Genomic DNA, 20,244 nt, shown 5'->3' on the forward strand with positions numbered 1-20,244 from the left:
TTTTCTTGCTATGAAAAATGAATAGTAAACATTAACAAGCACTTCTGTCTGGTGTCTCAATTCTCTGTTTGAAAGATGCCACTTTTAGGTAAAGAAAGCTTCAAAGCCTGCCATTGTCAAATGAAATAAAATCAGTAGGAGCTGAGGCATCCTGAACAGATCCTTGTTGGATCTGCAGCAGCATTATCACACACACACACACGCACTAAACCTTGAAAAAGCAAAACCCACACACACTAAAAACAAGACAAAAAAGAAAACCGAAAACATACAACAAAAAAAAAAAAACCAAACCAAACAACAGCAGAAAAGCACCAAAAAACCCAAAACCAACAGAACAAATTTGCAATATTATTTCATTCACTTAGTTTGAATTGCTTTGGATGCAATTTTAAGGTGAAACGGACCAGTCAAACCTCCTTAGTGTGTAAAATTTACTGTAGCAGAACCCCTGAATAAAGGCAAACAACAATATATATCGGATCTTACTGTCATTACCCAGTCTTCTAAAAGAGCAACTAGAAGCGAATTATCTGTAGACTGTAGTTGGAGACAGTCCCTTGATGACAGCAAGTCCAACACGAATCACAGATGTGTGAGGAGTTCATGCTGATGCCATAGCTGCAACTCAGCTGGCATTCCTGCCTTAACATCAGAACTGAGCAGCCTTGGCATTGGGATGAAGAAATGGACCAAAAGCTGCAGATGGTGTTCTTTTAGTAACTGAGGTAATTAAATAACCCAAGAATGGAAAGAAATAGAATATTCCAGAGGTCTGTGCAGGTATATCACAGCTGGAAATTGACTGATAGTGCAATGACCGTATAGAAAACTGAATGTCGTATTTCCAAGAATTTTTAAAACTTATTTTTTTATTACCTCATCACTCACATGGAACTGGTCCCCTGTCTGCAGTGCCCAAAGGAGTGAAAATGGAAAAATCAAAACCATTGGTCAAATAAGCAGCAAATGTCAAGAAAAGCTTGTGAGAAGAAAGTCTAAACTCTGCCCCTCAATGGGCAAGCCCACACAGAGTTTGACAAAGTCAGCAAAGACCCCTCCCATGCTGCCCGTGCCATGGAGAGGAGCATGAATCTGAATATTTTCATACCCTAGCAGTTTACTCCATTTCTTCGTAGGTCAGGAGAAGCAATCCCCATGAGGTGCTCATATGGAGTCAACTGAAATTCTGAATCTTTTATTTTCATCCCTACACAATACGGGAAGCCTTTCTCTCTCTAAAATAAATCTCTCACAGCCTGCCATAAGCAGACTTGGCTCTGCTTTATTTCACGAGAGAAAATAAAGTCTTATTCAATATCTTTTTCACAGCGTTGTTTTGTTTTTTTTTTTTTAGTTAATGAACAGCATACTTACTAATTTAAGGTAGACTTAATTTTATCATCTAAGAATAATTTAATGGGTAATTAACAGAGAATAAAAATAAATTGTTTTTTATTAATAGCCCTTTTTGTATCTGGATATGTTAAGGTAAGATCCCTCATCCACCAGTTTATTGCAGTATTATTCATATTTAGTATGATTTATCCTGTGGTGATTGAATGTCAGTGATGGAAACTCTTCTCTTAACTGTCTCCAAATATTAGTCAGGTTTGGATCTGCAAGCATTTAAAATTTAAGAAAGGAAGGTGGTTCTTTTCAGATGTTTAAATCTGTAAGATCAGCTCAGAAGATGATTATTCCCCCCAATATGATTATTATTTTGGTGCTCAGTGGAAAGGATTATCCTAATATTTTTTCAGCTATGAAATTCCAGAAGCTTTTGATGAGGGAGGCAAAAAAAAAAAAGAATAGTAAAATGCTAATAATGGTGTCTTAATTATTTCTATGGTGTTAAAACTGTCAGGGAGTCCAAAAACAAAAAAAAAACAAACCACTTTCATAAGTACACCAGAATGCTTATTCGTTTTAACACAACTTTCAGGACAGCTCTCTTAGTAGTTGCACTAGCTCTGTCTGTGGGTAAGATTTAAAAAGAGGAACAGTATATTGCATGAACAGGACCTGTCATTCCAAACTTTGGAAACCATATTTTGGCGTAACAGGTGTTCTCTGGATGCAAAGTCTCCAGAAAGATTCATCAACAATTGAGTGTGTGATTAGTGATGAGTTTTAGCCTTACTCTGCCTCAGTTCATGGACATCAGTATTGCAACTTCCAATGGAAATGAACATGGGTCCTTTAATCTTTCTTTTCCCCTTCTATGTTCTCACATGGAAGAGCTTAGAACAAATGACCACAACAATAGACATTAAGGTATATCATTGGCTAACCTCAAAGGAATACTATCTGTATTTTTATATTCAAATTCAGTATCTTACAAAGCTTAGGAGAATCCTATATGGGGTTTATTATTTCATAGTAAAGAATCATTTTAAATATAAAGAAAAAATAAAATGTATCTATTATGCAAACATGCACATCCTTTTAGAAAACTATATTATCAATATCTAAAGGTAGATCTAAGTTTTGCATTCCTAGTTCATTTTCAAGAACAATTTAAAGTCACAAACGTGACAGTCAAAGCTTAAATATCTACCCAGTTAAATATATACCAGGCCCCATAAAACATTTGATCTACATGCAAGAGAATTCCATAGCAAAATGCATTATTTTCACTCAAATCTAAAGTATTTATTAAATACTAGCAAAGTATTTGTTAAATAAATAAACCCCCCACAAAAACCTTGGGAGAGAAAAATCTGTTACAAATACATAATCTTTATTCTTATTTTTTCATACTTACCTACTGATGACACAATCACACATAAATGTGATTTGATCAAAATCAATTTTTTTTCTATAATAGTATAAACCAGATTATAAGTAAGGAAATTTTCTAGTGGACTTCCCAATAAAACTTCATAATAAACAGCAGATTTCTATCACAAACATACAGGTACTTCCAATGTGCCCAATACAGAGTAGGGCTTCTTCTCTCATTTTAAAAGTCATGAGAAGTCTCATCCCAAAGGCAGAAGATTGAAAAACTTTCTTGATAGCAAGCATGTAGAACACATTGCCTTGCATTAAAAAATTGCAAACGTTTCCCATTATATCAAATGCAATTTCCTTCTCCAGCTCCTAGGAGGTTATGAAGGGTATCCCATTGTTATAAATTTTACAGACATGTCAAGCTACTATTTCTCCATAAAATAACATTGCTTATTCAACTTCAGTGGCACAACTCTGAGAAACTTTGTTCTTTTCCATAGTCTGTATCTCTAACAAGTCCACAAGAAGGCATTAAGCCACATTTAATCAAGAAAATATTAGTTTCTAATAAAGTAAGGCTGCAGAAAAAAAAAGAAAAGAAAATTGTACCATTTTGATATCATAATATGTAATGTCAGTGATCAGGGGACCTTGAGCTGCGACCATCCAGCCAATTCCTTATCCACCAACTGGTCCTTTTATCAAATCCATGCTTCTAGTTTAGAGACAAGGACGTCATGCTTTATTACCCTTTAGGAAAAGATTTCCAACTGTTTGTGAAGGTTTATTAGATAACGGCTAAACTTGAAGTAGATTGAGACTTTCTAAAAAGGGCTGGATTTAGATAAAAGAAGGTACATATTCTGATGCCTAAACTTCTAAAATTTTTTGGGACTGAAAGTAAAGTGTGATTTAGAAGTGACAGATCAGACTGATATGTCACCTTACTGCTGAGGGGACCAGACCTGCTCAGACTGGAAAAGAGAGGGCTTTGCGGGGATCAAGTAGTACCCTGCTAGAGCCTGTAAGACTTATGTGACCGTATGTCCTCCATAAAGACCATGTAAAACCTTTTTTCTTTTTGTACATTAAATGCAAACAAACATAAAAAGAAAAAGAACTGTTTTAAATCTGAACTTTTTAGAAAAGGCTTAACATATGAAGTCAGTTTGATCAGGGTATATTGAACACAGTGTATTTAAATGCTAGTAACACAGAAGGCAAAATACCATACTGCCATTGCACAAAGTGCATAGGAATAACAGAACAGGCCTAGTAGTGAAGAAGCAGTGCTGCCACTTAGAGAGCTTAGTCAAATGCAATCAGTGCATTATATTTGTATTATATTTGCATGAAAATCTAGCATGAAGTACATTTCCAAATAGAAATTGTAATATTAAGTATTAGAGAAGTGACTGTGCATCTGGCAAGCTTAAATTACAAAATTCCTAATAATAACGGAAATCTAGATATTTATATAGGTAAACAGCATAAAATTTATGTCAGCAATAAAATTTTAGACTGTTGCTTGAAGGTATTAATCACAAAGTCTGAATTTATACACTGCATTTTGTTGAAAACTGGTTTACCATTTAGTGAGCACAGTATACAAAATTCAGTTAGCTGAATAAAACCGGAAAACAAACAAAAATATCCAGTATATTATTGATTAACTCCTAAGAAAAGAATTCTGGTAAGGTGAGGAAGAGTTTTAAAGGAGCATCAAAATGAGTAAAGTGCTTACATGCAACACTGAGAATGTTTTATGACTACCAACCCTCCAAAAATAATCTGAACTATCTTTAACAAGACACAACTAAAGGCAGCATGAGTAAAAAGAAGTGTAAATGAGGATCCCAAATCTAAAATGATTGCCTAAAAAGACTGGAATTTCTGTCTAGAACTATAAAAGTACACAGATTATAAAAAGTTAAATGAAAAAGTGCAATGCATTAATTTAAAAGGCTACTTGTGAACAATTAAGTAGCAACATCAGAAGAAAGTAAAAATTTTTTGAAAGCCATTTGAAAAGTCTCACAAGAGACAGTGAAGAGTGAAAGAGATTTCCTTGTATTTTCCTTCATGGAATATATATTTATGTTGCCAGTCTGAGGATCTGTTTCAAATTTAATATGTATAATTTTAAAAGATATCAGTAGCATTGCTATCAGCAATCATAGCAATTATCACAACCAGATTTTTTTGCCACAAAACACTAAAAGAATTAATTTTCAGACTCCTAACAGTCGTTTTGTAGTTAGTGGTGTGTGTACTCAGTTCATTACGTTGGCTTCAGTATGAAAGAATGACAGTCAATAAAAAGTTATGTTAATTATAGAAGTGTTCAGGAAGCTTCTCAGAAATTATAGTTCAATAAATCTGACTCATATACTGGAAAAGCTAGCTGAAAATATTTGACCATGCTCAGAAAGAATATTGGGAAATATGGACATGTGGTTGGAATACAGCAGCTGTTTCTGTATGGTTTTTGTGGAATTACCCATGATATTACTCAGTTTTAGAGAGAAACATAAGAAAATCAGCAATATAATATTCAAAACCATTAAAATCCACCCAACCTATTGTAACTGATCCCTTGTCACTGGTTAAAGCACAGACAAACTCTGATCAGTTAATGCATCTTGTATTTGCACTAGCAGATTTAGTAACTGAGTTGGAAAAGTGGTTGGATCATTCTGCATATAAATTTTTGTTGCATTAGCTGCCTGATGCTATAATGACAGGAAGGAAGACTGGAATAATAACCTTTTGTAAAAAGAAACTACTGTCATTTTCTTCATTTTTTATATCAACTATAGGCTTTAGATGTATGGTTTAGTCAGCATGATATCCTTGTGTCACTGGAGAAAATTCAATGAAGTCTGTTTGTTAACATCTGAAATACTTTCTTTTTCTCTTCTTCGTGTGACTTCTGTCTTAAAGTACCTAAGTAAAGTTTGGCTACGTTCACAAAAAAAAAAAGTTTAGCAAGATGACATGCAGAAAACATCTGTTGTTTCAGGAGAATATTTTAGGTTCTCCTGTGATTTCAGTCAGGAGCATGGGCATAATCTGAAAGCCCAGCATTACTTCATTTTCCAGGGAAAACCATGGTGGTAGGTGTCAAATCGAAGCTTTTTCAGGAAGAAGTGGTAAATCAGCGGTGACTGCAGAGTAACTTGCTAAAAGTTGAATGTCTGTTAACTGCATTACTAAGCAAGTTGTTGGTTTACATGTTGTACACTTCTCATCAATTCTACAAGGAAGCCTGCAAGCCTGACAGGAGATGTATTTACTTTCTTTAGCAGTTTCTGCTTGCTCAAAGTATTTCTGTTTTTCATTGAGGTGATTAGTAACAGGGAATGCTTGTGACTAATACCCACTTCTTAAGAACGACTTTTTAACTCTAAATGCAAGGAGTGCACATAATTCTTTTTTATACTTTTTAGTCTTCTATTAAACAATTCTGCTTTCAAAAGCCCTGTTGGTCATTCTGGCACTAACAATATTTAGACGTGGCTACTGGACAGGGAGAGACATAGGTGGCAAGTTCTTTCATTTCTCTAGATGAATGTAAAAACATATAGGAGATTTTAAAATTGTCCTATTACATTCAATTTCTACAATTATTGCATATCAATTTACAAGTAATTAAAATTTTATCAGCACAGCACATATAGTATTTATCAGTTCTTTCCTGAATTTACCTGCATTCTATATCCACTTCCTCCCACTCTAATTGTACATTCTACATCAATTTAGAGTAGTTGAACCTGTTGAGAGAGATTTTATATTTAAAATTTATGTACTTAGTAAAAATAATTAGATGTCTTTTCTAGGGTTTATTCAAACTATGGATTAGTTTGATAGAAAAATCAGATTAGACTTAGATGTTCTACAAATTAAGTTGGCTAACAAGTACGGAGGTATCTGTGCCTTATCTTTAGGCATAGTTTTCTTAGACTGGACAAAAGAAGAAATACAGTTTACAAATGTAATATTCTTAACCTGTCTTGAAAGTGATTTTCTCCACCCCATCAAATGCAACTGGTGAGACAACATTTCCCAAAGTTAATCAAGATCTTATAGTTAAGAGTCTACTTGGAACCCCCTGGGACATTAAAGAATGCTCCTAGAAATATTAGCATTCTTTTTCCTCTATTTATATTTGCCCATTCTTTGAATATATATTTTGAATATTTTTTTCTAGTTAAGACTTCTTTTTTTCAGTATTTGCTTTTTTTTTTTTTTTTATTTTAGAGATATTTTGATAATAACCTTTTCACTTCTGGCTTATATATTTACCTTCATGTGATGATTTATCTTGTACATTCTGTACTTACTGACAATGAAAGGCAAAAGTTTACAGATTCAATTAAATCAAAAGTTGCAGGGGCTGATTAGAGTCAATAATTTTTTTTAAATAATGGAAAGCTATTAAAAATATTGAAATTAAATTATAAGATAATATAAAAAATAGGTGAGAGAAGATTAAGTGTGAAGCAATAGTCATTTTTGTGTAAGTCTAGTTCACTAAAATTAGAGAAGTAACTTCATCATATGTGAGCTGGTTGATCACTGATCCATTAATTAGCTAATAAAAGGGATTTTCTACTAAAAGTATTTTTGTTTAGGGGATGTTCCTTAGGATTTTCTTGAGAACCATATCCGAGGTAATGTTCTAATATTCATATTAATCAAAGGTCATCTCCAAAGGAGCTATTTAGGAAGACTTATATCTTTTTAAATAAGCAGCATAATGCATTCAAATGCTATTCTGTAATAATTTCAGATTTACAGCATTCTGGTTATCACAAAAGTAAATTGTATTTTGTAAGCACATAGTCTCTTAAGAGATATAAGGATTGACTTATGATTTATTTTGGGGTTTGAATTGGATAAATTATGAGGGATGACTCAAAAGCCAGTGACATGAAATAGATTTTCAACTACTAATGTATATGGATGGGAGTTATGCTTGCTCTGTCTTCTCAAACTCCTCAGTCCACATTCATTTACAAGTGTGAGTGACAAGTGAGAAAAAATTAGGAACAAGTACAAATAAAAGCTTCTTACATTTCTCTGAATACGTAAAAATGCCTTAAGTGAATTCTCTGATTTGGCTTTCATCATGTCCTGTTTAAGGTGATGATTTAACTTGGCCTAGGTATGTTATTCTTATCAAATAAAATAACGGAAAAATTTAAGCTCCTGTTATTGAATGTAAGTTCAACAAATCAACCAGCACTTCACTCTTCCTGCTGTCAGCTTTAGTTCACGCTGTATCCACATTCTACTGTCCAAGAATAATGCTCCCACAAGGTACAGCCTACATCTCTAAGGGAGATAATTATGCTCTTTTGCTTCATGATAGCATACTTTCTAAGAAATTCCTGAGACAGTTGCCCTTTATCCATTTTATTTTCCTAGCTGAAGGAAAAGGGCACAAACAAGCAAACAAGCAAATAAGCAAACAAATCTCAGTATCTCCACACCCTATAAAACATCACTGAATGGTGAGAAAATAATTTCAGTGGAATAGAACGCCTGGAAAGAACTCTATAAGAGTAAGAATAAACTGAGAAGAAAATTAGTTACTAGAAATAAACTTTCAACTAGAAAATTAAATGATTCTGATTTGAAGACCTACATATGGGTTGATTCCTGTATTATTTTAGATTTTTTTTTGATTACTTACTTATGCTTGGTTCAACAGAATCTTATTCTTGCTGATGATGATGAGGAAATAATTATTACTATTATTTTCATCAGTCTCTGAGTTATTATATAGAGAAAAGCACACACTTACAGAGTTAGGAAGATGAAGTCCAAAAATAAAATTAAAAAAAAAAAAAAAGATAAGCAAGTATAGCAACATGTCTGGGAGAAAAGGGAGAATATTTACAAATTGGAAAAGACTGCAATAGTCACACAGATTTCAGTCATTTTATTAGTGGTGAGACTAGATGTGGTGCTAAGCAATTTTCTTCCTGTTCCTCACCAAGGCTGACCAATCTCCCACTTAGTAATTATGTGTCTTTTATCACAAAAATGTACATCTTTGAAGTGAGACTCCATGAGCCAATTAGGCAGATTAGTTTCAAAACACACAGGATGTGGTAGTTCTCATTTGTTGACCCTTGGACAGCTGTGCTAATGGCTTTGTCTCTAGATTATCAACGTGTTAGCTCACTTACAGCTAGTTTAGATTTTAAAAATGTTAGGAGCCTGATTAGTGTACCCAGCCTGGCTGGAATACGTGGGCTGAATGTCCAGCTGTACCTCTTTTGCTGAGTTTAGAATACATGAAGAAGACGTAGTTAATAAGTATGTTGTCAGCTCAAAGTCCGGGTCTAAACGTTTCTAATTGTGATTGCTTTAATTGGCTTTATCAACAGAAATTTTCTCTGCAAATAATGCATTGTTTATTTAAGATACAGCTAGCAACACTGTCAGAAAATGTATTTTTTCTCGTACTGAATAAGTGATGAAGAAATTTTAGCTTGATTATTTATTTAGAAAGTTTTTAATTTAAATATTTTTTTACTTTCAATATTTTTACTTTCAATATCGTGTTATGTATAAAGATACGCACTTTAATTACTTTGAAAATACAGAAGCAAATGCAGTAGTCACTGCTCTTCAGTAGGCCTATTTATGTCTTGTCCTGAATTTTAGGATTATGTATAATAAGATAATGCATCTATAGGCATCTCTGTCCACAGTAAAGTTATGGGGAATAGTAAACTTGCAAACAAAAGAGAACTTCAGTTTAATATTTCAACAGCAGTAAATCAGAATATCGTATCATAACTCCCTCTCAGCTGCTGGATATTATTGAATTTAAGTAAGAAAAAAATTAGAAAAAACTAACAGTTAAACATGATGATCTTCAAAAGATACAGGAGTAATGTGAAGGTTACTACATTATTTCCTCTACTTGCCACTAATATTATAGGGAAAAAAACCTCTTGATCAGACTTATGCTATCACGTTGGTGCTGAGAGCACCATACTTTGAAATCCATTAGACTATTCCTAACAAGAACTAAAAAACAGTCCAGGAAAACTGGTCTCTGCAAAACACCACCAATATCAGGTTTCAGTGAATAATAAACTTAGGAAACTCAGCCTGATCTAGCTCTATCCCAGGGTAAACTGAGTTTATTATAATACTGGATCATCTGATTGCTAAAAAAAAAGTAGATTTTACAGGATTTTTCACTTTGATAAGGTTTTTGTTGATGATGGATCAAAACAAATTTTTGCATTTTTTTTCAGTGAAGCCTGAACACCGTGAAAAAAAAATTAAACTTTACAGAGATAAAAGGAGTGAGAGAGAGGGAGAGGTATTCTGCAGTCACAGTGAGCAGAGAGACAGGTTTCTATAGAGTAATTAATTTCACCTTACTTAGAGATCTCAGGACCCCAGCAGCCTGTAGTTGGCATATGTTGGCGATACGATCTAACCTAAATCCCCTGCTCAAGTAGGGTCATCCAAAAGATATATAAAACTAAAAAGGGGAGATGTGGAGACAGTGTTCTCATGGGAGAATGGATACTTGGTACATGAACTCTGAATAATCCCGAAAGATGCAGCAAGGCCATGAGAGGCCCGAGGAAGGTTAAGCAAGCAAGATAAGAAGCTGGAATTCACTGAGTTAATGAGAACTGTGAACTGTTGGCAAGCTTTTGAGGTCAAGTTCTCACACCTGTGCTTAACCAATTATATGTTAGTCGCTAAGGGTCTTCAAGACACGTATCCATTCATAATATGCCAAATCACTGTAACTGCATGTAAGCAATAGTATATAAGGAGTTAAGGCTTTGCAATAAATGGCTTTGGTCTGACCACATTGATCTCTGACTGAGTCCACATATTTTTTCTGTGGCAACCTTACTTAGAGATCTCAGGACAGCAAAAATCTCCTTCTATAACTAATTACAAGAGAGCCAAAAGTGACTTGATGTGTCAATTGTCTGAGTTATCAAACACAAACAGTATACTAGTAGAGAGTTACTTTCAAACAGTGTAAAACTAATTCACTAGCACAACACATGATAAATAACCATTAGCTAATCTCATTTAGCTAATACATTTATAGTTAAAGGTTGGATTTAGTTATTGAGCTCATGGACACTTAAGAGCTTCATTTATTTTCTTTAAATGCTTTCTACTATGACTACTTCAAACTTCATAAAACCTATGGTGGAACCTTGACTCTTCTTTCTTATTAGCTGGGTGCAATTATTACACAGGAAAAACAATCATAAGACAAAAGAAATACACTATGTTTGCTCTGCAAAATTATAGTAATAGTGCTGATTTACATCAGAAGAGGATGTGGGTTCTCAAAAAGCATTATTTAATCAAGTGTTATGGATTTACTTGAATCTGGTTTTGCATAACACATGCTTTCACTTCTCGGCATATATTCAATCGGTTTCACAGTTTAGACTTGTGTAACACATCAAATCATTTCATCTGTGTCAAATTCACAGCTTTTAGCACCAGGCTTGGAATGCTCTAGACGATGTGTGACTTACATGGTAAACTCCTCAAATGGCCAAATATCATAGAATCATAGAATCATAGAATCGTTAGGATTGAAAAGGACTTCAAGATCATCTAGTTCCAACCCCCCTGACATGGGCAGGGACATTACCCCTTGTCCTGTCACTAAAACAAGAGTCCCAACACCAAGGCCTCGTCCAACCTGGTCTTGAACACTGCCAGGGATGGAGCATTCACAACCTCCCTGGGCAACCTATTCCAGTGCCTCACCACCCTAACAGGAAATAAATAAATAAAATATATGTTAGAAATAAGCCAAGAATAAGCCAAGAAACTCAATTGAAAAGCATAAGCACCTAGGGCTCAAGGAAGCTATTGCTAGATGAGATCATGATGGTTATGTTTTCCATAATGACATGGAAACAAAAGAATCAGGATTACTGACTTTGCACAGGTATTTACTGCAATGTGATGGGCAGCACACTGGAAGATCAGGTTAACACTCACATACTGAAGGATCAGAAAGCTGTAGACGGACATAAAGTTGCAAATTCTCAGATTACTACATAAAGATTTTCTTCAGCACATTAAGCTGACCTTTGATGAGCTTTAAATATGTTATGTGTGTGTCTTTTCAAACTATTTTAAAGGATGTAGAGCCCCAGCTGGATTTCTTACAGGAAGACTGACATCACTCTTTAAAGGCTTAAACCTAAGTTTTTATTCTTCTCAGTGCAATTCTAAGCTGCAGTCTTGAAATTTGAGAAGGCCATGGATGCCTTTCATTTCTCTTTTTTAAGTCGGGATTTCATGAACAGAGCAGCAAGCATGCTTTTTGAATTTATGTGGCTTCGATTACCTGAACATTTCAGGTCCATTCATTTAATCATCTGAGAAGATATTCCTAACGACTCAGATTATAAGGATAGATCTCATTTATCACCAGTACAAGCAGACTAAGTTTCTGACACTTTCATATATACTCTTTTGCTAATAATCTTCCTAACAGGAAAGCTTAAGGAGATTAAATATAAAATAGACAGTTAATTATGAATGTAGAGAAACTAACTGAGTAAAATAAGGATTGTTCCCTATGAGCAGAAAAGCTTTAAAGTAGAATATGAAACTTTTTTTAATAATTACTATTTTAAAATTAAAATGAATCAAATGGAAATTTAGCTGAAAGTTACCTAGAGAGCTCCACAGAAGTATATACTTAGTACAGCAGATTGCTATAGACCTTTATGCATATATGCTAGGCAAAATGAAAGTGAAGAGATATAAAAGCTGTATTCAGTACTGGGACTTTAAGTCATTTGATTGGGATGAGATTATTTTTTTTATGCTAAGTGAAAACTCATCTGAACATTTTTTAACCCTATTTTCATTACATGTAAAAGGAGACCAAGTAAATAACTCTGAGATGTGTCTGCTTTCTGAAGCAAACTATTTTCTTTCTGTTGTCTGTAGGGGCATTTACAAGGTATTAACCATTAATAAATAAAATGTTTGTACAAATGTAAAAGGCAGTTTTCCAAATGTACCTATATGCTTTTCTATTTGTATTTATAATATAATATGTATATACATCCAGATAAATTCCTGGGAATTAATTTAAAATTGCAATTCACTGTAGTCACAGTTATTTTCCAGAACTGTTGCCTGCTTATCCAAATAGTAGATTTTAGTGGTAGGATTTACACAATGACACATATGGCTAGCATTTTCAATGCTGCTCCTGATATCTTCAGTTGAGAATCACCAAGTCATTTAAAATAGGTTACAATCAAGTAGCGAAACTGTTGGACAAGTCTGAAATTGGGAGACCTCCATGAAGACCCTAACTTTTCATATGTATTCAGAATTTCAGTTGTAAATACAGTGCTGTCTTTGGATGCACATCACAATATGAACATTCATTCTTGCTCTGTATTAAAAGTTAACTGTAGAAGGCCATAAACTATCTTCTTAGGGGTTTGCTTGTTTCAACTCTTCTACAATGTAATGGAAATCATGTTTCAAATAAAAGATCCATTCAGAATTACATCAGAGCAGGCAGAAACAATGCATTGCACCTGTGAGTTACTGTCATGTAATGCAGCCGAAGGCAGGAGGCTTATTATGATTTTCATCAGTTCACAAAAAGTTTTAGAAACACTGTTGTTTAGTGATCAGACTGCTACACTTTGAACTTCAGAAATCAGACAGTAACTAAGAAACAAGCAGGGCTAGCCATATCCTTCGTGGATTGCATTTGTTGTTTCTTTCTTCCCTCTCTTTATCTTTGTGCTGTTGAAAAGAAAGCTTTGCAGAACAGTTTATTTCCTGATCCTGAGAAGACACTGTTGTTTTCACTGCAGTGTCCCAACAGACATCTCATTTATGACTGTCTCACAGCCACACATACAGGAATACATGGGGAAGAAAAGCAGAAGCAATCACAGCATGTGGTACTGGAAAACCTCCCCATTCTCTCACCTTGTACTCTTCGTAGCTAAGAGTCAGAAACTAGTTTGAAGTACTGCTCATCAGTCTGTATGCTACCTGTGAGGACTCCTCACACACACTCTGTTCAAGGTTGCTCACCTACAGGAAGTTGTTGCTTTCAAGTGGATGGAAACAGCAAAATAAGTTGTGATTTATAGAGCTATTTGTTTGGTGGTGTGGATAAGCCAGGCTTAAGGATAGCAGATTGAATAGAGATGATGTGGATGATATCTTAGCAGAGGTAAGTAATCTGTTCCATCCTGAAGCAAGTGGCTATTGTACTGTAAATGTTTCACTGAATGACTACAACATGTCATAACCTGTCATAGAGTAACAGAATCATACTGCAATAAAATTACTCCTACTCAGCAACAATCACATATATTTTCAGTCAGAGTGCATTTCGAGAGGCACAGCAGTGCATTTGGAAAGACTGTGTGAAAGGAAAAAGTGAGAGAAGATCAAGCCACATAAGGACCAGCCTACTCCACTTACTGCTTTTAAGGTAGGCATTACTCACTTGTTTACTGGGAAAGAGCCTTTCCCCTTTTTTGAATACTGTATTGAGTCCATAAACTATGAGAGAGCATGCCTCTTCTTGGGAAATGGAGGAAAGGATGTAGTGATGAAAGTGCAATGGGCTAGGAAGCTGTATGGACCTTCTCTTTGCTCCTCATCCTCTGCAGGTCCACAAATCTGTAATGTTAACCAATTCATAAAATGCAGCGGTAACTAGCTGGACTTTTCATAGTAGAAAAGGAGATATGGTGACTGAGCAAGAGGACTTTTCAGACAGATTCAGGCTGTTCCTGAAACTGGTTCTCGAGTTATATTTTTAGATTCACAGAGCATTATATGTTCTTAACATCTAAACCATTAGCATTGTTTCAATGTCCATATTTATTCTTTCCTATGGTAACAAACCCCACTTAGAAATAAGCAGCCAAGTAAAGAAACAGTTGCTTTTAATTTGACATGTAGCACTGAGTTTTCCTGAACTAGGAAGTTATTTCGAGGCCAGAAGTGTTAGAAAGAGAGTAGCTATGTGGTATGTTTCCTTCAGGGATGCTAGCAATCTCATGCTGAGAACTTATTACTGCCTGCAATTCTGTAACAAGGGAAGTGGTTCTTCAGCTGCTAAAAAGGTGACAAGGAAAACAGTATGTGTCCTGAGCACATAAAAATATTAGTAATCACTGATATTACACTTTGAACTCATAGGTTTTAACTTTGTTAGCAAAGGTCTCCAGACATGATTTTTTGTATGCTTAGAAATGTAGGAAAATAGGGACAAATCAAGTCTAGAAAGTTGCTTGAAAATAGGACAGATGTGAGACAAATTCCAGCTATCTTGCGTTTCAGTTTCTTTCTATTTATACTGTGATCCTATTTTAAAGGGACAACTTTCTAAATTTACAAGCTTTCCCATAAAGTCTCTATTAAAAGAGAAAGTCTTTTCAAGAGTTGAATAAAGACTCCTGAATACGCTATTCCTGAATCTTACATTTAAGGTTTTTTTTTCCTTCCAGGCACCCGAAGTTAATTCCAACATGTGATTGTTTAGAATTTCCACAGTCACGTGTGTTGGTCAAAACAATTATCCCATAATTTATTTTTCTATAAATTGAATTAAAATGTCTTGGCAGAGTAACCCTCCTAAGGACAGGCATCCTGAGGGAGAAAAATCTGTTCATAAAGCTTTTTGATTGGTTCCATGTGAGCTGCTTTCAGAAAAATCCATCAGAAAGAGAAGTTCCCAAATTAAAAACTCTACATTTTCCCTGTGGCTTATATTCACTCACACTGAAACTTAAAAATACCAAAGAACCATGCAAGCTGTGCAACGTAAACATTTTGTGGTCATCCCTTGGCGTGTTTTGGGGCAGAGTGAACAACAATCTGGGCTGTGTCCAAACCAGGTAATTCTTCACAAAACCCAGTGAGATCAGCCCCCGAACTGAGCCCCTTGTAGCACTGAAGCAAGGTGTTACTTAGTTTTGTGTATTGTGGATGCTTAACTAACCTGGAGACTCTGCAAAAAGTGTGAGCAAACAATTTCCACACGGGCTCTAGTCAGCTGTCTGATCTGCAGTAGGAGGAAGGTGAGAGAAAGGTTATTTGTGGCGGTCTCTCAGTGACTGTTGCTTCAGTAAACAGAAAACACATTGCTGAGTCTAATGACACAGATTTGGGAATAAGTTATTAACTGATACACAAAACAGAATTGTAAACGGTTCCACTGTGTTTCATGCTTGTTGCTGATGCCTGTTGATGCCAGCTGCAGAACTTAAAGCAGTCCTATGACTGCAAGCTCCTATTAATCCCAAATTCTCCAGAGCAATTAGGTATGTCACACTTTTGAGCCCCTGACAATATATATTTCTGTTAATAACAGCCCACTTGCCACCCTCTACCAGCTGCACTGTATCTCCAGGTTACTGCAGCTGCTTTTGTTAAGACAGAGTTTAAGAATGAGTTTTTAATGTATTTTCACTTGGTTAATTTCAAGACAAAGTCTTGCTTTAATAAACCTGAGTGGAATCCAGCATTAAGACCATTTAGTGACACTGTTATTTCTGGTAAAAGTGTTCCTAAAAAAAAAAAACCAACCCAAAAAAAAACCTCCCTTGGAAAATAATTGCTACTTTGGGTCATTATTTCCCATTTCAGTTACTTTTTGTATCCAGGTTGAAATTCTACACACTACGTTTGAGGATGGGAAAACAAATATCTAGAGAGAGTCATTTTCAATCAACTCATACTGTACCTCTCTTTTAACAAATTCAGTGTCCATGTAAACACAAAAAAGCTTAATGTGGATTTTATTAATACCCAACAATAAAACCTTTTATTTGCAGTGGACATCAGCAGAGTAAAAATAAAGAGGAGATTATCAATGCCAATCTACTTTATTTCAGTCTTTCAAAAACTATGGATGTTGTATCTTTTCAAACCAAAGCATTTCCTATGCTATTCCCCAAACACAGTTCCAAAGGATTTTACTGGTGTGTAGGTATTAGCAATTTCTTTATTGGTGCTCCTTCAAAATACTTACTGTTGTTGAAAGACATACATACAGCCAGGTGCTAGAGTGCTCCCATGTGAAATGGAACCAAAGCCTCCCAGTCTCTTCAGCAGCAAAAAATATCAGCAGCACAGAAAGTCACTCACTCCAGCCTGAAGAGAGGGAATCATGGATTCCTTCATGTCAAACAGAAGAAAAAACTGAATCTGTCTCTCTGTATGTCAGATCATTGCTGAATCCTTTTGGTTCATAAATCCTATTCAACTCTTCCTTTATTTCCATTCAGAAGGTCCAAAATGAAATCAAAAGCTTTGTTTTGTAATTAAGGCCAAGAAATACTTTTTCTGTGAGGTGAAAAAAAAATCCATTCAGTTCAGCCCCTACCATTTTTACCCAATTATTCAGTTCAGTGATTGAACTGAATAATTATACTGCCTAACTGCTACTCATCTATCATTGAGGCCAAACTGGAATTGCAGTTATTAATCAAAATATATTATAATGGTTGGCAAAATGAATCACTGTTTTTTCCAAAATAAACTCTTTGTCACTGAAAACTAAAACATGTGTGGTGCTCCAGTAAGCTTGGCCACTTATTTTGGTATCTAGCTACAGCTTTAAGATTCTACAGGACCATTTCTTAAAATATTTTGTGGAAAGTACAAGCACATACAAGTCATGGATATCTTAACCGGATTATGTAAGACAAAACTTTTAGTATTCAGTTTAAACCTAATTTTGAAGGAACTTTTGGAGTTTTAAGATGTTTTAATAACACATTTTTCTAAATATTTCATATGCCTTTTGTGCTCAGAATTCTAATACCATCTAAAGAGTTTTATTACATTCTTGTCGTTTTTCATGAACTTGTCTGGGGCTATGTGTAGGTGGTATAGAAGGCACCAAAACTCTTCGGCTGTCACAATATATCTGCAATAGATATATACAGAAAATATTATTGCTTGGTTACCTGCAGTTACACAAGTTCCAGACAGAAAAAAAAATAATTAAATTCAGAAAAAAAAAAAAAATCTATCAAAAGAAAGAAAATTCATAGCTTTGCAGCAAAACAAAAGAAGCCCTTGTCCAGATACTACTGCTTAAATGTAGTCATTAAAATTTACGATTTCCAGCCATTAGCTTCTATTTCTATCTTTAACTGAAATAATATGTGTAAGATTTTAGGATGATATCTGCAAATGCTGAACAGTATCTCCTATAGGCATTTATTTTGATTCAATATTTTCTTTATGGAAATTTGGCCATTTCCAAGAATTTTTTCAGAGATGCTTTTTATCACGAGATCTGAGACTGTTTGCTTTTCCAAGTGGTTGGAAAATGTCTTTTTTTTTCTAACTAAAAAAATTAAATTAATTTTTAATTAAAAAATGTAAAAGGGGTAGCTAGCAGGGAAAGGATGTTAGTATTTCTAATATTATCTCTAATATGCAATTACATTCTATAAATAAGCACCTACCTAAAGGATTAAGCAACCATTACCTTAAGTCAATTGACAAAAGCATAGGATGTAGGAACACTTAGAAAGATGAGCTGAAATGTAGTTATCTATATCTACATCTATGATTTCAAGGCACCTAAATTCCTCTTCTGTATGAAAATTATTAGTGATAAATGAATGATATTGCATGTATACAGAATATAGAAAAAGATCCCAATCAAAGTAATGAAGAAAAAAACCTGTCTCTCCAGATGGTATTTGAGTAATGTGTGAGAATAAATCATAATTATGGTGGAATTTGGAACAGCAAAGGGCTGGTAGAATGTTTTGCTGCTGGTAGTACCTTTCCCACACATGAAATCTTCAGTTCTGTTTCTGCATGCAAAGAGAACTGATTTTGAGATCTTAACCTAAATTTGAGTAATGCATCAAGTAATATATCTATGAATATCTGCACAATTTAGAAGTGTAAATTACTTACTATTAATGAGTCTAAAAAACCAGCATTTGCATCCTTACAGAAATTTTACATTGAAATTTTATTCTCATTTTTCTTTTTTGTTTTCTTTTACATTGTTTATCATACACATTTTTCATTGTAATTTTCCATAAATACATATGGACAAATTTGACATATTAGACGCTAGTACAAGCCTGGAATAGAAGTTAATGGGCAAAAATGCATTTAAATACAAAATAATGCAGTTCATCAGCATTTTACAGGGTTAATATACATTATGCACAATGAATTGTGGTCAGGTCAGAAAATAGATTTGGCATCTAGAATGCTATCATTCACCCAGATCTCTTTGGAACATAAATAGCACCTCTAGCTAATAAAATGATTGTCGAAATAAAGAAACAAAAAAATCTAGCCAATATGTTCAAGTAAAAACCATACAGTATTGCAAAATACAAAAAAGAAGAAAAAAAAATTGTTAGTGAACAACAATGGCTTATGTATGCTTAATTATTGCATAGCAATACCAAGTTTTGTTGGTAGACTGAACTTTCCAAGTAGGCTATAAATGGAAAACAAACCTATGTCAGACTTCAGGAAGGTTATTTATGTAAGTAAGTGCTTTATGTACCACTCTGAAAAAAAAATCTCAATAACTTTATGGTAGAACTTTTAAAGAGTCAGAGGTGAATGCAGATTTTTCATGGGTTTGCCTACTTGAAGACAACATTAAAAAAAAAAAAAATTCAAAACCTAGAAAAGGTATGAAAAATTGTCAATGTTTTTAGAGCCTGGTGATCTGGACACTTCCCATAATAATTTAATACGGGTATTGTTTACAACATCTTAATTATTCTCATTTTCTACCCTTTTTACCACACTATCGTGTCCATCAGTACTTCATATGATCTTGTCATACATACTACAAGAGATGAAAATTCAGTCTACGTGTTGCAGTCTGTTCAGAGATCATCTAGTTAATGCTTCCACAGCAAAAACACCCAATCAGCTCCTTCACTAACAGTCTAGGTTTTACAGTGTAAAAATGATGAACATTCTCAGTGATCTTAGGCCACTTTGAACTGAGTTATGGTTGAAATACCAGCGCTATGTAATATTGCCATTTTCTGAATGAATTTCTACTATAAATTAAACCAGCATAAACCGAAAAGTAATAGCATATATACTTACAGAAAACCTTTGATTTTTTCTGTGATTTGCTGAAGTCTTTTATTTGCTTACAAATATATTTATCAGGCACAGTATGCAACTTGACTCTAAAATATTATATATATTTTATATATACATTAATATATATAATATATATAAATTAAAGCTTTATATATAGGGGAATACATATATATACACATATATGCATATGTATTCCCTTATATATATATATCTGTATATACATTCCTAAAAGACATAAACCATTTTCTCTGGAAATAAGAAAAATTAAGATTATAAACTGCTGAAGAAAGGCTTGAAAGGAAATAGACAATTTCCTTTGGGGTTAATCAGATTTGTTCTGATATTAACTTAAATATATCCTCTATATTTTAT

The sequence above is a fragment of the Pezoporus occidentalis genome, unplaced genomic scaffold, assembly GCF_034315485.1.
Source record: "Pezoporus occidentalis ecotype Australia unplaced genomic scaffold, CSIRO_AGI_Poc_V1 ctg134, whole genome shotgun sequence".
Taxonomy (NCBI): Eukaryota; Metazoa; Chordata; class Aves; order Psittaciformes; family Psittacidae; genus Pezoporus; species Pezoporus occidentalis.